Genomic DNA, 5,406 nt, shown 5'->3' with positions numbered 1-5,406 from the left:
CTCTCCAAAATAGGAGGGGCAAATTCCATCTTGGTCAACCATGTCTCGCGGCATGTCTCACGACTCACCTGAAAGCTACCTTTATAACTACCCAGTTACGGAGTAGCGTTTGATAGACCCTAACTGAGTCGATCCTCATCCCGAGAACATGCGAGGACCTCAGGTCTAGGACATGGCATAGACATTGCACTTGAGACTAACATATGACTATATCTCGTTGCGTCTCAAAGTGGGTTTGTCCGGCTCGGTGATCTCCATCCCCGAGCCCATACTATCGGTTTAGCATCTCCATGCACATGACTTGTGAAACATACTCATCAACCGAGTCGTATACTAGTCAAGAATATGTGTCCGCATAACCTTATCAACTAGGGACCATTAAAACAATCATCATACAATACATAGTTCTACAAACACGTCACATACTTATTGATACATATCATTGATGATGTTCAAGGACAATACAAAGGACTCATGAATACATATGGAAATATCATCATCATATGATTGCCTCTGGGGCATATCTCCAACATCCATGGCCTCCACCCTCTGGTCCTTGGCCTTCATGGTGATGATGGCCCATCTGGGATACTCATCCATGGCCACCGGTGATGATGGCCCCCTCCGGCAGGGTGCCGGAGAGGGCCTAGATTGACTTCTCGTGGCTACAGAGGCTTGCGGCGGCGGAACTTCCGATCTAGGTTTCTTTCTGGAAGTTTGGGTATATATAGAAGATTTTTGCGTTGATTTCACGTCAGGGGGGTCTCCGGGCTGTCCACGAAGCAGGGGGCGCGCCCTAGGGGGGTGGGCGCGCCCCCCACCCTCGTGGGCAGCCCGGGACTCTTCTGGCCTGCTTCTGGTACTCCGTGGGCTTCTTCTGGTCCAAAAATGATCTCCGTCAAGTGGCACGTCAATTGGACTCCGTTTAGTTTTCCTTTTCTGCGATACTCTAAAACAAGGAGAAAACAGAAACTGGCACTGGGCTCTAGGTTAATAGGTTAGTCCCAAAAATCATATAAAATATCATATAAATGCATATAAAACATCCTAGAAGGATAGTATAATAGCATGAATACTTCATAAATTACAGATACGTTGGAGACGTATCAGCATCCCCAAGCTTAATTCCTGCTCGTCCTCGAGTAGGTAAATGATAAAAGAAATAATTTATGAAGTGTGAATTCTAGCAAGGGCATAAGTTTGATCAATGATAATTACAATCACTTTTTCTAGCTTCATTATATATCATAACAATAGCTCATCTCATAAAACTTTTCATGATCAAGTAACAAGCAAATCACATGTTTAAAGTATAGATCATAAACTTTCTTGAAAACTAACAAACAATATTCTCAGTCATCAAACAATTGCAATTCATCTTAGTTTCAGGAAGAGTCTATGTCAGAGCTTTGATTTAGCAAACTCCACATACTCAACTATCATTTAGTCTTTCACAATTGCTAACACTCACGCAATACTTGTGGTTATGGAGTTTTAATCGGACACAGAGAAAGACAGGGGCTTATAGTTTCGCCTCCCAACCTTTTACCTCAAGGGTAATGTCAACAATAATAGCTCATGCTAACTTACATCCAATTAGATATATTTATCAGGATCCTTCCAAAATCCTGTGCTTGCCAAAGGATAAATTGTAAAAAGGAAAGGTGAAGATCACCAAGACTCTTGCATAAGGTAGAAGATAATAATAAAAGATAGGCCCTTCGCAGAGGGAAGCAGAGGTTGCCATGCGCTTTCAGGGTTGGATGCACAAAATCTTAATGCGAAAGAACGTCACTTTATATTGCCACTTGTGATATGAACCTTTATTATGCAGTCCGTCGCTTTTATTTCTTCCACATCACAAGATCGTATAAAGCTTATTTCCTCCACACCAATCAATCATACATATTTAGAGAGCAATTTTTATTGCTTGCGCCGATGACAACTTACTTGAAGGATCTTACTCAATCCATAGGTAGATATGGTGGACTCTCATGGCAAAACTGGTTTTAAGGGTATTTTGAAGCACAAGTAGTATCTCTACTTGGTGCAAAGAATTTGGCTAGCATGAGGGGGATAGGCAAGCTCAACATGTTGGGTAATCCATGACAATATACTTTATTTCAGATATAAGAAAACATAACCCATTACGTTGTCTTCCCTGTCCAACATCAACTCTTTAGCATGTCATATTTTAATGAGTGCTCCCAATCATAAAAGATGTCCAAGACAGTATATTTATATGTGAAACCTCTCTTCCTTCAATATTCATTCATGAATTGTTCAAGTGACCAATTCTACGTTTGCTAACTTTCAATAAGTTTACTACCTATACTTATTATGTGTGAAGTCATTACTCCCCATGTTATAAGCATATGAAACATATATAAATTCAGATTTATGACATTCAATTTATTCAACCATTTACTCATAGGATATACATGAAGCACATGAGTAAATGACAAACTACTCCAAAAGATATGAGTGAAGAACACTGAGTAGTCAAATAATTAACTAGCCATGGGAGGATTCTTTTTTATTCAATAATTCAGATCCAATGATTTTATTCAAACAGCAAGTAAAATTGAAAATACGCTCCAAGCAAAACACATATCATGTGACGAATAAAAATATAGCTCTGAGTAAGGTATACCAATAGTTTTGAAGACGAAAGAGGGGATGCCTTCCGGGGCATCCCCAGGCTTAGGCACTTGAGTCTTCCTTGAATATTACCTTGGGGTGCCTTGGGCATCCCCAAGCTTAGGGTCTTTCCACTCCTTGTTCTCCTCATATCGATATCTCACCCAAAGCTTGAAAACTTCAATCACACAAAACTTAACGAAACTTCGTGAGATAGGTTAGTATGATAAAGAGTAAACCATTCACTTTGGTACTGTCAAAGACAAGGTTCATAGTTGTTCCCACACAATGTCTACTGTACCATATCATTTCTACAATTTATATTGAGAAACATAAGTCATAGAAACTAGAAAACAAGCAAACTATGCAATGAAAACAGAATCTGTCGGAAACAGAACAGTCTGTAATGATCTGAACATAAACCATACTTCTGCTACTCCAAAAATTATGAAATAAATTGGTGGACGTGAGTAATTTGTCTTTTAATCTTATGCAAAAACAATCAACTCAAAAGCACTCTTCTGTAAAAAATGATAGCTAATCTCGTGAGCGCAAAGTTTCTGTTTTTTACAGCAAGATCACATTAACTTCCACCCAAGTCTTCCCAAAGGTCTTACTTGGCACTTTATTGAAACAAAAAGTATAAAACATGATTAATGCAGTAGCTTAGTCATGTAAACACACAAAAACATTAAGGTTAAATATTGGGTTGTCTCCCAACAAGCGCTTTTCTTTAATGCCTTTTAGCTAGGCATGATGATTTCAATGATGCTCACATCCTATGCCTATTTAAATATAACCCACTTCCTATGCCTAGGGATTTTTGAGCACACAATTTATAAGAACAACAATCAACTAGCATAGGAAGGCAAAACAAGTATAACTTCAAAACTTTAAGCACATAGAGAGGAAACTTGATATTATTGCAACTCCTACAAGCATGTATTCCTCCCTCATAATAATTTTCAGTAGCATCATGGATAGCAACTTTGTTCTCATACTCAATTGGAACCTCTTCTGAAATGGTGGAATCATTACTAGCTAAAGTTGACACTCTTCCAAATCCACTTTCATAAATATCACACTAAGATTCAATACCTCCAAAATAGTGGGATCACTAATTCCTAAAGTTGAAACTCTTCCAAACCCACTTTAAATGATAGTATTATTCATAAAATATATAAGTGAAGTTCATGGAGCATTCTACAATTAACATAGACTAACCAATATCCAAGCTCAAAATATATAAGTGAAGCACACGAAGCATTCTATAAACCCATACTCAAAAGATTTAAGTGAATCACAAAGAGCAATTCTATAAGGTCATACTTAAAAGATATAAGTGAAGCACATGAAGTATTCTATCAATTGATAAAGGGACATCTCACACTATCATGGTTCTTGAAGGAAAAAAAACACAATGGACACAAAATATTTACTTAGAACTCAAGAATTACAACTCGATATTTAGAACAAAATATGACCCTATATGAATGCCTCCGGCGGTGTAACGGGATGTGCAATGACTCACGAGTGACACGTATGAAAGAATTATGAACGGTGGCTTTGCCAGAAATACGATGTCAACTACATGATCATGCAAAGCAATATGAGAATGATGGAGCGTGTCATAAACGGAACGGTGGAAAGTTGCATGGAAATATATCTCGGAATGGCTATGGAAATGCCATGATAGGTAGGTATGGTGGCTGTTTTGAAGAAGGATATGGTGGGTGTATGATACCGGCGAAAGGTGCGCGGTATTAGAGAGGCTAGCAATGGTGGAAGGGTGAGAGTGTGTATAATCCATGGACTCAACATTAGTCATAAAGAACTCATATACTTGTTGCAAAAATCTATTAGTTATCGAAACAAAGTACTACGCTCATGCTCCTAGGGGGATAGAATTGTAGGAAAAGACCATCGCTCGTCCCCGACCGCCACTCATAAGGAAGACAATCAATAAATAAATCATGCTCCGACTTCATCACATAACGGTTCACCATACGTGCATGCTACGGGAATCACAAACTTTAGAACAAGTATTTGTCAAATTCACAACTACTAAACTAGCATGACTCTAATATCACCATCTTCATATCTCAAAACAATCATAAGGAATCAAACTTCTCATAGTATTCAATGCACTTTATATGAAAGTTTTTATTATATCCCTCTTGAATGCCCATCATATTAGGACTAAATTCACAACCAAAGAAAATTACCATGCTGTTTAGGACTCTCAAAATAATATAAGTGAAGCATGAGAGTTCATGTATTTCTTCAAAATAAAACTACCGTCGTGCTCTAAAAGATATAAGTGAAGCACTAGAGCAAATGACAAACTACTCCAAAAGATATAAGTGAAGATCAATGAGTAGTTGAATAATTATGTAACTATGTGAAGAATCTCTAACATTTAAGAATTTCAGATCTTGGTATTTTATTCAAACAGCAAGCAAAACAAAAGAAAATAAAATGACGCTCCAAGCAAAACACATATCATGTGGTGAATAAAAATATAGCTCCAAGTAAAGTTACCGATGGATGAGGACGAAAGAGGGGATGCATCCGGGGCATCCCCAAGCTTAGGCTCTTGGTTATCCTTGAATATTACCTTGGGATGCCTTGGGCATCCCCAAGCTTAGGCTCTTGCCACTCCTTATTCCATAGTCCATCGAATCTTTACCCAAAACTTGAAAACTTCACAACACAAAACTCAACAGAAAACTCGTGAGCTCGGTTAGCGAAAGAAAACAAAACACC

Source organism: Aegilops tauschii, chromosome 2, assembly GCF_002575655.3.
Source record: "Aegilops tauschii subsp. strangulata cultivar AL8/78 chromosome 2, Aet v6.0, whole genome shotgun sequence".
Taxonomy (NCBI): Eukaryota; Viridiplantae; Streptophyta; class Magnoliopsida; order Poales; family Poaceae; genus Aegilops; species Aegilops tauschii.
The sequence above is the reverse complement of the archived record's forward strand: the minus strand, read 5'-3'. Positions refer to the sequence as shown.